We start from the raw sequence: 17,515 nt of genomic DNA, 5'->3' as shown, positions 1-17,515 counted from the left end.
TTTAACTTAAATCTAGTTGAAAATATATGGTAAGACTTGAAAATGGTTGTCTAGCAATGATCAATCAGTTTGAAGAATTTTGAAAATAATAATGGGCAAATTTTGCACAATCAAGGTGTGCAAAGCTCTTAGAGACTTAAGGGTTCTACAGACAATACGCAAACAGGGCCGACGGAGTGTAGCGCAGTGTTGCAATGTCGTTTTACCTCACAAAAGGGGTGGCTCCTTGTAATGTGCAATGTCATCAACACCGACTGAGGGGCAGTATTGAGTGAGCTTTGCAACGGAACTTCCGCCTCTGTATCTACATCGCATATTTTCCAGTATCTCTACTGGTAGAGATGGATGTTCTAATACTTCACTTCTACTACTCGCAGGCTTCCTTTTTGTGCTTTTTATTTAGAGATTTGTTAAACGCAATTATGTCTCTCCCAGTTTTGTTGAACGTCTGTGTGAGCTGTGAGACAATACGAAAACCTTTACAACCCTTCGATGCTTTTGTATTCGGACAAGCAAGCAAACTACTGGAGGAAGATATCACAAAATTTGAACACCGGTACTGATATCAAAGAAACATGGAGAAAGATTTGGGACCGGTATGTTCACAATCTGAAAAGGGTGAAGAAGATGAGGAGTGGGGCTGTGCTTATGTGTGTGACACACCGATTGTCAGACAACTGGAATGGCTTTGTGTTATTGTGAAACATTGTCAGATACGGTATGTACCCATTATGCAGCTAAGTCCTTTTGTACAGTGTGTGTTTGTGATCTTATGTTTAGCAGAGCTAGTTGGAACATGTGTTATCAGCTCTTCTCTGGATGGGAGAAATTGTGAGTGGGAAATATTCAGTGCCTGTGTTGTCATCAATGATTAACAGGGCTAGTTCAAACATCTGAAAACAGAGTGTGTTTTGTGTGTGTTAATTAGATTGAGATGTTTATGAAATCAGTTATTTTGGGTAAATATTTTAACTCAATGGAGCAAATTTAGATGTTTTAAGATTGCCTGCATTGTATTCTAATGTATTCGCCATATGCTTGTAGGTGTTGGAGGGGGGTAATGTTTTGGATAGTCCAGAGACGGAGCTGACCCCTGAGGGCCCATCTACAGGTGATTCATTGCCCCTTGATTCATCATCTACTGGTTCTTCACCTCTCCGGCCCCTCTCCCCAACGCCCAGGCCCTTCTCACCAACACCCAACCCACCGTCCAGACACACCCTTGCTCTCTGCCCTGCAACTCCATCAACCTCCAACCAATCTCCCCGACCCAGATCCAATGGCAGGAAGAGGAAGACAGGTGAGGATCCTTTGGACACTGACATTATGCAGCGGGTGGATGACTTCAAAGAAACGGCAGCATGAGTTACAGAAACAGCAGCAGTGTCCAGCAAAGGCCATCTACAATGTAATGGTAACATGGTTGGTGTTTATTCTTGCTGATCAACGTCTCCTGTTTGTCTCACCCCAAAAACTGTAATTGTGTGCTTTATTTTCAAATTCATACGTTAGGCAGGTGAGTAATTTACTGGGGGGGTTGCATGTTTTTATACTTACTGTATTTCCTCAGTCACATGTTACTGGTGTTAACTCCATTTTTTCTCTTATTTCCCCTTTCATCACACTTTTCACCTATGTATTACATTGTGTTTTACATTGCACTATTTTCCTCTTATAATAGTAAATAAATATCTAAAAAGGTCTGCAAATGTATTTGTCTGGTTATTTGTACTTTTGGCAGAATATATTTCTGTTTTGAATCAGTCAATCAGTAAACTTGTACAGTGACTTGCGAAAGTATTCACCCCGCTTGGCATTTTCCCTATTTTGTTGCCTTACAACCTGGAATAAAAATAGATTTTTTAGGGGGGTTTGTGCCATTTCATTTACACAACATGCCTACCACTTTGAAGATGCAAAATATTTTATATTGTGATACAAACAAGAAATAAGACAAAAAAACTGAGTCAATACTTTGTAGAGCCACCTTTTGCAGCAATTACAGTTGCAAGTCTCTTGTCTCTATAAGCTTGGCACATCTAGCCACTGGGATTTTTGACCATTCTTCAAGGCAAAACCGCTCCAGCGCCTTCAAGTTGGATGGGTTCCGCTGGTGTACAGCAATATATAAGTCATATATAAGTCATAATTATCAATTGGATTGAGGTCTGGGTTTTGACTAGGCCATTCCAAGACATTTAAATGTTTCCCCTTAAACCACTCTAGTGTTGCTTTAGCAGTATGCTTAGGGTCATTGTCCTGCTTGAATGTGAACCTCCGTCCCAGTCTCAAATCTCTGGAAGACTCAAACAGGTTTTCCTCAAGAATTTCCATGTATTTAGTGCCATCCATCATTCCTTCAATTCTGTCCAGTTTCCCAGTCCCTGCAGATGAAAAACATCCCCACAGCATAATGCTTCCACCACTATGCTTCACTGTGGGAATGTTGTTCTTGGTGTGATGAGAGGTTTTGGGTGTACGCCAGACATGGCGTTTTCCTTGATGGCCAAAAAGCTCAAGTCTAGTCTCATCTGACCAGAGAACCTTCTTTCATATGTTTGGGGAGTCTCCCACATGCCTTTTGGCGAACACCAAACGTGTTTGCGTATTTTTTTCTTTAACAATGGCTTTTTTCTGGCCACTCTTCCGTAAAGCCAAGCTCTGTAGAGTGTACGGCTAAAGTGGTTCTATGGACAGATACTCCAATCTCGGCTGTGGAGCTTTGCAACTCCTTCAGGGTTATCTTGGGTCTCTTTGTTGCCTCTCTGATTAATGCCCTCCTTTCCTGGTCCGTGAGTTTTGGTGTCCCTGACCTGCTTGGAGAGCTCCTTGGTCTTCATATTGCCGCTTGCTTGGTGGTGCCCCTTGCTTAGTGGTGTTGCAGACTCTGGGGCCTTTCAGAACAGGTGTATATATATACTGAGATCATGTGACAGATCATGTGGCACACAGGTGGACTTTATTTAACTAATTATGTGACTTCTGAAGGTAATTGGTTGCACCAGATCTTATTTAGGGGCTTCAAGGCAAATGGGGTGAATACATATACACGCACCACTGTTCTGTTTAGTTATTTTTTTCATTTCACTTCACCAATTTGTACTATTTTGTGTATGTCCATTACATGAAATCCAAATGAAAATCCATTGAAATTACAGGTTGCAATGCAGCAAAATAGGAAAAATGCCAAGGGGGATGAATACTTTTGCAAGACACCTGTATTGCTTTGTTCATGACCTCTGTAGATTAATGTCTTGGGGGTCTGTTCTTATTGTCTACAGCTGGACACACCCAAAGCAGGAAAGTCTCCATTGAAAGGCCACTACACATGAACATGTACAACCTTGTGTTGTGTAGATGAGGTTACGGTCTCAAGAGTCTAGCTTTATTGTCTATAGCTGGACAGCCATTCTAACCCATTTACCATAGCAGGAAAGTCCTCATTGAAAGGCCACTACACATAACATAAGGTTGGGTTTGATGGTTTAGCCTCCCAAAAATTTGAAGAACTAAAACAACACAAGGATGAAGTGACTGTCATTATTGCACCCATTATTGTGATTTGTAAAGTGTGAAAAAGCAAAACAGCACATTCCAAACAGCAAAACCAAGTGTGTAGCTCACAACATGACATATAGACAGTCATCAACAAGAAGAAGAGAACGTATTGTAACGGTTTTGACTTGAGGTTATAATTTATAGGGGTGCAAGGTAGGTTGTGCCTACCAGAGAAAATATTAGTTTCTCCTTTTAGTTTGATAGGGAATGAGTCCCATCTGGTCTGTCAAGTCTACACCAATACAAAGGACTCATGTAAATGTCAGGATGGAAATACACTTTTCATGAACCCTTAAAACATTGGAAAGAACTTACAAAACAACAGTATTCTTTTGCGTGGATGTATTAACAACATAAATGATCACACACAACAATATAACAATAATGAGTTTTAAACAGCTCTGGTTCCTCCAGAAATGTCCTGTACCTCGGGCCTAAAAAGAGTCCAGCCCGGTAAACAAGTTCAGGGAACTCAAGTGACCTTAGTCACGCAATGGTTGTCCATTCATACAGTGTAGCGTAAACCCAGTGTCAATCATACAATGAAAAGAACAAATATTTTACCACACATTTCAATAAATCCTCAACTACAACTAACTACATAAATCATCACGGTATACATCACACCAAAACAAATGAAATACCGTATACAAAAAAGGTTGTAGTCAGTCGGTCAGTCAGAGAAGCCAATCTGCCGACAGATCTCCAGCGGAGAAAGGCCACGAAAACCAACGGAGAGGTGTAGTCCACGGATGCAAAGAGTGGATCCGATCCTGGGTAGATTTTCTATTAGGCTACACAAAGCACACTTTTACAGCAACACAACAAACGGAAGAGAGAAGCTTCAGAACTGAGGGTTTAACACATCCTCATTCACGTTTCCATCACAACTCCACTTTTGCGTAGCTGATGCTGACTATTTAATTGGAAATTAAAGGGGAAGCGCCCTATTGGAAGGAGAAGCACTGAGACGGTTCAGAAACATTCAGGGCCGTCACAGTATGTGTGGATATTTTTTTCCAAACCACACTCCAACATTTACTGTAGGGTGCCACGAGTGATAGCAATATCCTCGAAAGACACTTGACCTGCTGGTGAGGAAGTAGTCTATGAGGTTGTTGCGCACATCTATAGCAACTCTGGTTGCCCTGTCAGTCGACTTTCTTTATAATTGTTTAATTAACTAGGCAAGTCAGTTAAGAACAAATTCTTATTTACAATGACAGCCAATTGTGCACTGCCCTATTGGACTCCCAATCATGGCCGGATGTGATGCAGCCTGGATTCAAACCAGGGACTGCAGGGACACCTCTTGCACTGAGATGCAGTGCCTTAGACCGCTGCACCACTCGGGAGCCATCAAAGGAAGCTGGACCACCCATGTACCATCTGTCTCCACTCTCCTGGAAGTAGGTCCCCACTGTCTGTGTTGTCAGTGTCTGGTGCAAATGTAATTGGTGGGCCACGCAGGCCTTCACAATGGTCTCAGCTTTCTCTGGGACAACCACAAGGGCTCGTCCCAGGATCCCCCATTCTTGCAGCAAGGATCCCAAAGCAGTTCTCTAAAATTCTTCTGGCTCTTGAGTGGCGGTAGTTGTAGATCATCTTGGCGTCATGAAGTACCTTTAAATAAAATAAACTCTTCCATTAGTAGTAAATTTAGGGGATTTATCAATAAAGTCTTCCATCAGGACATGCCAGATAGCCTGGCAGACTTCCGTGACGATGGCACAAACTTTCGAGATTCCTAACTTGTAACTCACAGTGATACTTTGCTGTGCTGCCTCTCGCTAAAAACCAAGGGGTCACAGACAGGCTTTCTGCAGCACTTATGGGCTAGTGGTGTGTTCTCTCGTCGGAGATGTGCGGGGCAAGTCGTTGAAGCAAGTCATCAAATCTGGCAACCGACACCCGAAAGTATTGAAAATGTATTTTCTCGTCAATTCTTTACATAGGTTAGAGATGTGTACTCTCCATCATCCTGTCTTGTAGTTTTCAGTGGACGAACTTGAAGCTGTCTCAGTCTTTTTTTTTTCTTCTCTTCCTGAGTAGTAATAGCAGTTTAAGCTCTTGCTGTTCAATCTCTAGCAATTGCAATTAAAAAAGTGACATGTTTGCTTCTCTAGCTAAAATGTAGTGTTGTAAAACATAGAACACCAGACTAGCCTGACATTTAGCTAGCATTTGTAAACAGATATGTAACACCGGATCCAGAAGTTCAAACATCATCACCAGCTAGAGTCAAAAAGAGTGTTTGGTTAGCTACTCTGACACCGCAAGCCCCCTAGTGGATATACACTAAACAAGGCGGACTTCCTCTCTGGGTGGAACGAAACAAAAAGAGTCCGCTGCCAAAAACAACTCCACCCACGTACACACACGCACGCAGATCAACAGAGGGGAGGTTGTAGCCGACTTTACCCAGAAAGACTCACAGCTGTTATCGCTGCCATAGGTGCATCTACAAAGTATTGACTCAGGGTTATGAATACTTATGTAAATAAGACACTTCAGTATTTCATGTTCAATACATTCAAAAAATATGTTTTCACTTTGTCATTAAGGGGTATTTTGTGTAGATGGATGAGAAAAAACATATAGGATGAAACGTAACAAAATGTGGAATAAGTCAAGGGGTATAAATACTTTTAGAAGGCACTGTATATCGATTGTACTCTCCAAAAGCAGGAACAGAGCTCCAACTGAATGACTGAATTGCAATCAGAGACTGGGACCCACATTAAAGTCAGCCAACACCAACCGTGAACTCATTGTGCCGCATGCCAATGGCTAATGATTGATCTAGACTTAGTGAAATCAGTAGACAGAAATTGTTTACCTACAGGTAACTGCCAAAATAAAGGAAACACTAAGGTAAATGAGGGATACAAAGTATATTGAAAACAGGTGCTTCCACACAGATGTGTTTCCTGAGTTAATTCATTCATTTTATTGCATATTTCTGGTGTTTTTGACCTACAGATTTGCAGATGGACTGGCAGGTCAGCTTTCTGGAGTTATTCTACAAATATGTAAGCGGGTGCATGTCTTGAACTTATCTCACCCCAGATATCTCCCTGAACTCATACGGCAGGGAGATATCTGAGGTCTGGATTGGATGCATGTAGAAACCTTCCCATTACGGAGAATATCCTAGCTCCGTATATGAAATGATGGACGTGTATCTGGAGCATGTCTACTCCTTATATCTAATAAAATGTCAGTTATTTGGAAAAATATAGATAAAGATATCCCCTGATATTGACCCTTTTTTGCCGAGTACCATGGCTAAAAGAAGAGATCTTAGTGACTTTGAAATAGGGGTCTCAAAGGAGCACAGGGGGTTTAAAGGGATGTTCTTGGCCCATTGCACACTAGCGACTCCTGTGGTGGGCCGGAAGCAGTGCGCGCTGACACGGTCACCAGGTGTACGGTGTTTCCTCCAACACATTGGTGCGGCTGGGTTCCGGGTTAAGCGGGCATTATGCCAAGAAGCAGTGCGGCTTGGCTGGGTTGTGTTTTGGAGGACACACGGCTCTCAACCTTTGCCTCTCCCGAGTCCGTACGGGAGTTGCAGTGGTGGGACAAGACTGTAACAACCAATTGGATACCACAAAATTGGGGAGAAAAAGGGGTAAAAAAAACCCACAGAAATTTGAGTTATAGATCTGTCATTCTCAATGAAAGCAAGTCTATGCTTCCCATTCTTAAATTACATTTTTGCATCTTTTACTTTCAGTCTTCTGCACCAGCTTCAAACAGCTGAAAATATACTGCTCAAAAAAATAAAGGGAACACCTAAACAACACATCCTAGATCTGAATGAAATAAATAATCTTCTTAAATACTTTTTTCTTTACATAGTTGAATGTGCTGACAACAAAATCACACAAAATAATCAATGGAAATCCAATTTTTTTTTTTTCTTAATTTCACCTTTATTTAACCAGGTAGGCAAGTTGAGAACAAGTTCTCATTTACAATTGCGACCTGGCCAAGATAAAGCAAAGCAGTTCGACAACATACAAAAAGCACAGAGTTACACATGGAGTAAAACAACGTACAATCAATGATGCAGTAGAAAAAAATAAGACTATATACAATGTGAGCAAATGATGTGAGATAAGGGAGGTAAAGGCAAAAAAGGCCATGGTGGCAAAGTAAATAAAGTATAGCAAGTAAAACACTGGAATAGTAGATTTGTAGTTTGAAGAAAGTTCAAAGTTAAAATATAAATAATATGGTGCAAAGGAGCAAAATAAATAAAATAAATAAATACAGTAGGGGAAGAGGTAGTAGTTTGGGCTAAATTATAGATGGGCTATGTACAGGTGCAGTGATCTGGGAGCTGCTCTGATAGTTGGTGCTTAAAGCTAGTGAGGGAGATAAGTGTTTCCAGTTTCAGAGATTTTTGTAGTTCGTTCCAGTCATTGGCAGCAGAGAACTGGAAGGAGAGATGACCAAAGGAGGAGTTGGCTTTAGGGGTGACCAGAGAGATATACCTGCTGGACCGCGTGCTACAGGTGAGTGCTGCTATGGTGACCAGTGAGCGGAGATAAGGGGGGACTTTACCTAGCAGGGTCTTGTAGATGACCTGGAGCCAATGTGCTTGGCGACGATTATGAAGCGAAGGCCAGCCAACGAGAGCGTACAGGTCGCAGTGGTGGGTAGTATATGGGGCTTTGGTGACAAAACGGATGGCACTGTGATAGACTGCATCCAGCTTGTTGAGTAGGGTATTGGAGGCTATTTTGTAAATGACATCGCCGAAGTCGAGGATTGGTAGGATGGTCAGTTTTACGAGGGTATGTTTGGCAGCATGAGTGAAGGATGCTTTGTTGCGAAATAGGAAGCCAATTCTAGATTTAACTTTGGATTGGAGATGATTGATGTGAGTCTGGAAGGAGAGTTTACAGTCTAACCAGACACCTAGGTATTTGTAGTTGTCCACAAATTCTAAGTTAGAACCGTCCAGAGAAGTGATGCTGGACAGGCGGGCAGGTGCAGGCAGCGATCGGTTGAAGAGCATGCATTTAGTTTTACTTGTGTTTAGGAGCAGTTGGAGACCACGGAAGGAGAGTTGAATGGCATTGAAGCTCGTCTGGAGGGTTGTTAACACAGTGTCCAAAGAAGGGCCAGAAGTATACCGAATGGTGTCGTCTGCGTAGAGGTGGATCAGAGATTCACCAGCAGCAAGAGCGACATCATTGATGTATACAGAGAAAAGAGTTGGTCCAAGAATCGACCCCTTCTGGTACCCCCATAGAGACTGCCAGAGGTCCGGACAGCAGGCCCTCCGATTTGATACACTGAACTCTGTCAGAGAAGTAGTTGGTGAACCAGGCGACGCAATCGTTTGAGAAACCAAGGCTACTGAGTCTGCCGATGAGGATGTGGTGATTAACAGAGTCAAAAGCCTTGGCCAGGTCAATGAATACGGCAGCACAGTATTGTTTCTTATCGATGGCGGTTACGATGTCGTTTAGGACCTTGAGCGTGGCTGAGGTGCACCCATGACCAGCTCTGAAACCAGATTGCATAGCGGAGAGGGTGCGGTGGGATTCGAAATGGTCGGTAATCTGTTTGTTGACTTGGCTTTCGAAGACCTTAGAAAGGCAGGGTAGGATGGATATAGGTCTGTAGCAATTTGGGTCAAGAGTGTCACCTCCTTTGAAGAGGGGGATGACAGGAGCTGCTTTCCAATCTATGGGAATGTCAGACGACACGAAAGAGAGGTTGAACAGGCTAGTAATAGGGGTTGCAATAATTTTGGCAGATAATTTTAGAAAGAAAGGGTCCAGATTGTCAAGCCCAGCATATTTGTAGGGGTCCAGATTTTGCAGCTCTTTCAGAACATCAGCTGAATGGATTTGGGAGAAGGAGAAATGGGGGAGGCTTGGGTGAGTAGCTGTGGGGGGGTGCAGTGCTGTTGAATGCAGAAGGGGTAGTTAGGTGGAAAGCATGGCCAGCCGTAGAAAAATGCTTATTGAAATTCTCAAGTATAGTGGGCTTATCGGTGGTGACAGAGTTTCCTATCCTCAGTGCAGTGGGCAGTTGGGAGGAGGTGTTCTTATTCTCCATGGACTTTACAATGTCCCAGAACTTTTTAGAGTTTGAGTTGCAGGAAGCAAATTTCTGTTTGAAAAAGCTAGCTTTGGCGTTTCCAACTGCCTGTGTGTATTGGTTTCTAACTTCCCTGAAAAGTTGCATATCGCGGGGGCAGTTCGATGCTAATGCAGAACGTCACAGGATATTTTTGTGTTGGTTAAGGGCAGTCAGGTCTGGGGAGAACCAAGGGCTATATCTGTTTCTGGTCCTAAATTTCTTGAAAGGGGCATGTTTATTTAAGATGGTGAGGAAGGCATTTAAAAAAAATAACCAGGCATCCTCTACTGACGGGATGAGGTCAATATCCTTCCAGGATACCAGGGCCAGGTCGATTAGAAAGGCTTGCTCGTTGAAATGATTCAGGGAGCGTTTGACAGTGATGAGTGGAGGTCGTTCGACCGCTGACCCATTACGGGTGCAGGCAATGAGGCAGTGATCGCTGAGATCTTGGTTGAAAACAGCAGAGGTGTATTTAGAGGGCACGTTGGTTAGGATGATATCTATGAGGGTGCCAGTGTTTGCGGCTTTGGGGTTGTACCTGGTGGGTTCATTAATAATTTGTGTGAGATTGAGGGCATCAAGCTTGGATTGTAGGATGGCTGGGGTGTTAAGCATGTCCCAGTTTAGGTCACCTAGTAGCACGAGCTCTGAAGATAGATGGGGGGCAATCAGTTCACATATGGTGTCCAAAGCACAGCTAGGGGCCAAGGGGGGTCTATAGCAGGCGGCAACGGTGAGAGACTTGTTTTTGGAGAGGTGGATTTTTAAAAGTAGAAGTTCAAATTGTTTGGGTACAGACCTGGATAGCAGGACAGAACTCTGCAGGCTATCTCTGCAGTAGATTGCAACACCGCCCCCTTTGGTCGTTCTATCTTGTCTGAAAACGTTGTAGTTAGGGATGAAGATTTCAGAGTTTTTTGTGGACTTCCTAAGCCAAGATTCAGACACAGCTAGGACATCCGGGTTGGCAGAGTGTGCTAAAGCAGTGAATAAAACAAACTTAGGGAGGAGGCTTCTAATGTTAACATGCATGAAACCAAGGTTATTACGGTTACAGAAGTCATCAAAAGAGAGCACCTGGGGAGTAGGAGTGGAGCCAGGCAGTGCAGGGCCTGGATTCACCTCTACATCCCCAGAGGAGCAGAGAAGAATAAGTATGAGGGTACGGCTAAAAGCTATAAGAATTGGTCATCTGTGACGTCCAGAATAGAGAGAAAAAGGAGCAGGTTTCTGGGGGCGATAAAATAGCTTCAAGGTATAATGTACAGACAAAGGTATGGTGGGATGTGAATACAGAGGAGGTAAACCTAGGCATTTAGTGAATATGAGAGAGATATTGTCTCTAGAAACATCATTGAAACCAGAAGATGTCATAGCATGTGTGGGTGGAGGAACTGAGAGGTTGGATAAGGTATAATGAGCAGGGGTAGAGGCTCTATAGTGAAATAAGCCAATAAACACTAACCAGAACAGCAATGGACATTGCATATTGACATTAAGGAGAGGCATGCTTAGCCGAGTGATCAAAGGGTCCAGTGAGATTCAGACAGCTAGCCGGGCCATAGGTAGCAAGCTGGTGGAAGATGGAGGGAGGTCTGTTTTTAGCCACCTCGTGCGTTTCCGTCTGTGGGTTAGTGGGGTTCCGTGTGGAAGGTGGGACCTGTCCAAGTTGGCAAAATAGTTAGTTATAGTGGCCCAAGAAAAGTGTCCGATAGACCTATTCAGATCACAGCCGATAAGACAGCTAACGATTAGCCGGCCGCAGATGGGTGATCAGGTTACGTCGCGACGGAGGGGCCAGTTGGATAACTCCCTCGGGCAGATAACGTCGGTGGTCCAGTCGTGAAGGCCCGATGGGGCTCCGCATCGGCAGTAAAAAGGGTCAGGATAGGTGACTGTAGCCCAGGAGACACTTCAGCTGGCTAGCTCAGGAAAAGCCCACGAGGGACTGACGGAACTCTTCAGCTGGATAGCTCCGGAATAATGTGTGTTAATACCTGGACCGACGTTGCCAATAGTCACTCAGGTAGCAGCTAGTAGGTTGCAAGATCCAGGTGTAAATGTCCAGAGCCTGCGGTAGAAATCGGGGAAAGGAGAGAGAATAGGTCCGGTATGCTCTGGTCTGAGTCGCGCTGTACAAAAACTGGCGATAGCTTTTCGAGGTAATGGATAGCTGAGGACGGCTAACCGTGGCTAGCTGAACTCCAACGTTAGCCAGTGAAAATGGCTAACCTCTGGCTAGCTTCTGTTGTGGATTTCAGATGAGGTAAATAATACTTTCTTTTTTAAATTGGTGAGGCGGGTTGCAGGAGAGTGCTTTGAGGTTGAGTTTTTAGAAGAAAAAATGTAAAAAGATAAGTGAAGAAAAATATGTAAATATATATATACACGGGACACGACAAGAGGAGGGTAGAGGACGTCTGAACTGCTACGCCATCTTGGATTTGGAGTCACACTCAAAATTAAAGTGGAAAACCACACTACAGGCTGATCCAACTTTGATGTAATGTCCTTATAACAAGTCAAAATGAGGCTCAGTAGTGTGTGTGGCCTCCACGTGCCTGTATGACCTCCCTACAATGCCTGGGCATGCTCCTGATGAGGTGGCGGATGGTCTCCTGAGGGATCTCCTCCCAGACCTGGACTAAAGCATCCGCCAACTCCTGGACAGTCTGTGGTGCAACGTGGCATTGGTGGATGGAGCAAGACATGATGTCCCAGATGTGCTCAATTGGATTCAGGTCTGGGGAACGGGCGGGCCAGTCCATAGCATCAATGCCTTCCTCTTGCAGGAAATGCTGACACACTCCAGCCACATGAGGTCTAGTATTGTCTTGCATTAGGAGGAACCCAGGGCCAACCGCACCAGCATATGGTCTCACAAGGGGTCTGAGGATCTCATCTCGGTACCTAATGGCAGTCAGGCTACCTCTGGCGAGCACATGGAGGGCTGTGCGGCCCCCCAAAGAAATGCCACCCCACACCATGACTGACCCACCGCCAAACCGGTCATGCTGGAGGATGTTGCAGGCAGCAGAACGTTCTCCACGGCGTCTCCAGACTCTGTCACGTCTGCTCAGTGTGAACCTGCTTTCATCTGTGAAGAGCACAGGGCGCCAGTGGCGAATTTGCCAATCTTGGTGTTCTCTGGCAAATGCCAAACGTCCTGCACGGTGTTGGGCTGTAAGCACAACCCCCACCTGTGGACGTCGGGCCCTCATACCACCCTCATGGAGTCTGTTTCTGACCGTTTGAGTAGACACATGCACATTTGTGGCCTGCTGGAGGTCATTTTGCAGGGCTCTGGCAGTGCTTCTCCTGCTCCTCCTTGCACAAAGGCGGAGGTAGAGGTCCTGCAGCTGGGTTGTTGCCCTCCTACGGCCTCCTCCACGTCTCCTGATGTACTGGCCTGTCTCCTGGTAGCGCCTCCATGCTCTGGACACTACGCTGACAGACACAGCAAACCTTCTTGCCACAGCTCGCATTGATGTGCCATCCTGGATGAGCTGCACTACCTGAGCCACTTGCGTGGGTTGTAGACTCTGTCTCATGCTACCACTAGAGTGAAAGCACCGCCAGCATTCAAAAGTGACCAAAACATCAGCCAGGAAGCATAGGAACTGAGAAGTGGTCTGTGGTCCCCACCTGCAGAACCACTCCATTATTGGGGGTGTCTTGCTAATTGCCTATAATTTCCACCTGTTGTCTATTCCATTTGCACAACAGCATGTGAAATGTATTGTCAATCAGTGTTGCTTCCTAAGTGGACAGTTTGATTTCACAGAAGTGTGATTGACTTGGAGTTACATTGTGTTGTTAAGTGTTCCCTTTATTATTTTGAGCAGTGTATAATCTTTCTGGTTATGGAAAATATATTTCACAGTGATTTAGATGGTTCAATGATTCTCTACACTATACTTGCTTGTTTGCCACATAACCTGTTTAGGATAGGGGGCAGTATTGACACGGCTGGATAAAAAACGTACCCGATTTAATCTGGTTACCACTCCTACCCAGTAACTAGAATATGCATATACTTATTACATATGGATGGAAAACACCCTAAAGTTTCTAAAACTGTTTGAATGGTGTCTGTGAGTATAACAGAACTCATTTGGCAGGCAAAAACCTGACAAGGTTTCAGGCAGGAAGTGGCCTGTCTGACAAGGTGTCGTTCTTCTTGTCTCTGTTTATTGAAGAGTGAGGATCTTAGCTGTCCCGTGACACTTCCTACGGCTGCCATAGGGTCTCAGAAGGCGGCAAAAAGCTGAATCGTGGCTTTGCAGGCTCTAGCTGAAACAAAGTAGCGCGTTTGGGTAGTGGCTGGTTACAGTACTGTGAGACTCAGGCGCGTGCCCGCGTCGACCGAAAGCTTTGTTTACTTTCACTAGTTTAGCTAAATGGAGATTCCCGGTCGGAATATTATCGCTTTTTTTACGAGAAAAACAGCGGTTGACATGCTTCGAAGTACGGTAATGGAATATTTAGAAATTTTTTGTCACGAATTGCGCCATGCGCACGACCCTGATATGCCATTTCGGATAGTTTCTGGAACGCACGAACAAAACGCCGCTATTCGGATATAACGATGGATTATTTGGGACCAAACCAACATTTGTTATTGAAGTAGCAGTCCTGGGAGTGCATTCTGACGACGACAACAAAGGTAATAACATTTTTGTAATAGTAAATCTGATTTTGGTGAAGGCTAAACTTGCCGGGTGTCTAAATAGCTAGCCCGTGATGGCTGGGCTATGTACTTAGAATATTGCAAAATGTGCTTTCACCAAAAAGCTATTTTAAAATCGGACATATCGAGTGCATAGAGGAGTTCTGTATCTATAATTCTTAAAATAATTGTTATGCTTTTTGTGAACGTTTATCGTGAGTAATTTAGTAAATTGTTAGTAAATTCCCCGTAGGTTTGCGGGGGGTATGCTAGTTCTGAACGTCACATGCTAATGTAAAAAGCTGTTTTTTGATATAAATATGAACTTGATTGAACAAAACATGCATGTATTGTATAACATAATGTCCTAGGTGTGTCATCTGATGAAGATCATCAAAGGTTAGTGCTGCATTTAGCTGTCTTCTGGGTTTTTGTGACATTATATGCTAGCTTGAAAAATGGGTGTCTGATTATTTCTGGCTGGGTACTCTGCTGACATAATCTAATGTTTTGCTTTCGCTGTAAAGCCTTTTTGAAATCGGACAGTGTGGTTAGATAAAGGAGAGTCTTGTCTTTAAAATGCTGTGAAATAGTCATATGTTTGAAAAATTGAAGTTTTTGTATTTTTGAGGAATTTGTAATTCGCGCCACGCCTATCATTGGATATTGGAGCAGGTGTTCCGCTAGCGGAACGTCTAGATGTAAGAGGTTATCTTGCATTGTCCAGCTGCGCTAGCAAGCTAGCTAACGTTATGTTATCTCTAATCGAGAATCCTCCGTTTTGAGAATCCTCAGCTGTCGTCGAAATGGATTCCCAAGCAGTTCAGCCTGAAAAACACAGTGAACATCGTTATTGATAGCCGCAAGCCACTGGCAGCATCGGGGTAAATCTCTGGTAGTAGAACAGTGAAAGATAACTAATTTCCGCGCTTGTTTGTATTTAGCACAATCAGACAACACCATACTGGAATTATTATTTTTTGTAATTTTGTATTTCACCTATATTTAACCAGGTAGGCTAGTTGAGAACAAGTTTTCATTTACAACTGCGACCTGGTCAAGATAAAGCAAAGCAGTGTGACACAAACAACAACAGAGTTACACATGGAATAAGCAAACACACAGTCAATAACACGATAGAAAAAAAGAGAAAAAAGTCTATGTACAGTGTGTGCAAATGAGGTAAGATAAGGGAGGCAAGGCAATAAATAGGCCATAGTGGCAAAATAATTACAATTTAGCAAATAAACACTGGAGTGATAGATGTGCAGAAGATGAATGTGCAAGTAGAGATACTGGTGTGCAAAGGAGCAAAAAAAATGACAGTATGGAGATGAGGTAGTTGGGTGGGCTATTTACAGATGAGCTATGTACAGGTGCAGTGATCTGTGAGCTGCTCTGACAGCTGGTGCTTAAAGTTAGTGAGGGAGATATCCAGCTTCAGTGATTTTTGCAATTCATTCCAGTCATTGGCAGCAGAGAACTGGAAGGAAAGGCGGCCAAAGGAGGAATTGGCTTTGGGGGTGACCAGTGAGATATACCTGCTGGAGCGCGTGCTACGGGTGGGTATTCCTATGGTGACCAGTGAGCTGAGATAAGGCGGAGCTATACCTAGCAAAGACTTATAGATTACCTGGTGACAGTGGGTTTGGCGACGAATATGTAGCGAGGACCAGCCAACGAGAGCATACAGGTCGCAGTGGTGGGTAGTATGGGCGACTTTGATGACAAAACAGATGGCACTGTGATAGAATGCATCTAATTTGCTGAGTAGAGTGTTGGAGGCTATTTTGTAAATGACATCGCCGAAGTCGAGGATCGGTAGGATGGTCAGTTTTACGAGGGTATGTTTGGCAGCATGAGTGAAGGATGCTTTGTTGCGAAATAGGAAGCCGATTCTAGATTTCATTTTGGATTGCTTAATGTGAGTCTGGAAGGAGAGTTTACAGTCTAACCAGACACCTAGGTATTTGTATATGTCCACATATTCTAAGTCAAAACCGTCCAGAGTACTGATGCTGGATGGGCAGGCAGGTGCTGGTAGTGATTGGTTGACGAGCATGCATTTAGTTTTACATGTGTTTAAGAGCAGTTGGAGACCACGGAAGGAGAGTTGTATGGCGTTGATGCTCGTCTGGAGGTTAGTTAACACAGTGTCCAAAGAAGGGCCAGAAGTATATAGAATGGTGTCGTCTGTGTAGAGGTGGATCAAAGAATCACCAGCAGCAAGTGCGACATCATTGATGTATACAGAGAAAAGAGTCAGCCTGAGAATTGAACCCTGTGGCACCCCCATAGAGACGGCCAGAGGTCCGGACAACAGGCCCTCCGATTTGTCACACTGAACTCTATCAGAGAAGTAGTTGGTGAACCAGGCGAGGCAGTCATTTGAGAAACCAAGGCTGTTGAGTCTGCCGATAAGAATGTGGTGATTGATAGAGTCAAAAGCCTTGGCCAGGTCTATGAATACAGCTGCACAGTATTATCTCTTATCGATGGAGGTTATAATATAATTTAGGACCTTTAGCGTGGCTGAGGTGCACCCATGACCAGCTCGGAAACCAGATTGCATAGTGGAGAATGTGTGGTGGGATTCGAAATGGTCGGTGATCTGTTTGTTAACTTGGCTTTCGAAGACCTTGGAAAGGCAGGGTAGGATAGATATAGGTCTGTAGCAGTTTGGGTCTAGAGTGTCTCCCCCTTTGAAGAGGGGGATGACCTCGGCAGCTTTCCAATCTTTGGGGATCTCAGACGATACAATAGAGAGGTTGAACAGGCTGGTAATAGGGCTTGCAACAAGTTCGACTGATCATTTTAGAAAGAGAGGGTCCAGATTGCCTAGCCCTGCTGATTTATAGGGGTACAGATTTTGCAGCTCTTTCAGAACATCAGCTATCTGGATTTGGGTGAAGGAGAAATGGGGGAGGCTTGGGCAAGTTGCTGTGGGGGGTGCAGGGCTGTTGACCAGGGTAGGGGTGGCCAGGTGGAAAGCATGGCCAGCCGTAGAATAATGCTTATTGAAATTCTCAATTATCGTGGATTTATTGGTGGTGACAGTGTTTCCTAGCCTCAGTGCAGTGGGCAGCTGGGAGGAGGTGCTCTAATTCTTCATGGACTTTACAGTGTCCCAGAACTTTTTGGAGTTTGTCCTGCAGGATGCAAATTTCTGTTTGAAAAAGC

This window comes from Salmo salar, chromosome 25 (genome assembly GCF_965601325.2).
Source record: "Salmo salar chromosome 25, fSalSal1, whole genome shotgun sequence".
Taxonomy (NCBI): Eukaryota; Metazoa; Chordata; class Actinopteri; order Salmoniformes; family Salmonidae; genus Salmo; species Salmo salar.
Note: the sequence above shows the minus strand (reverse complement) of the source record.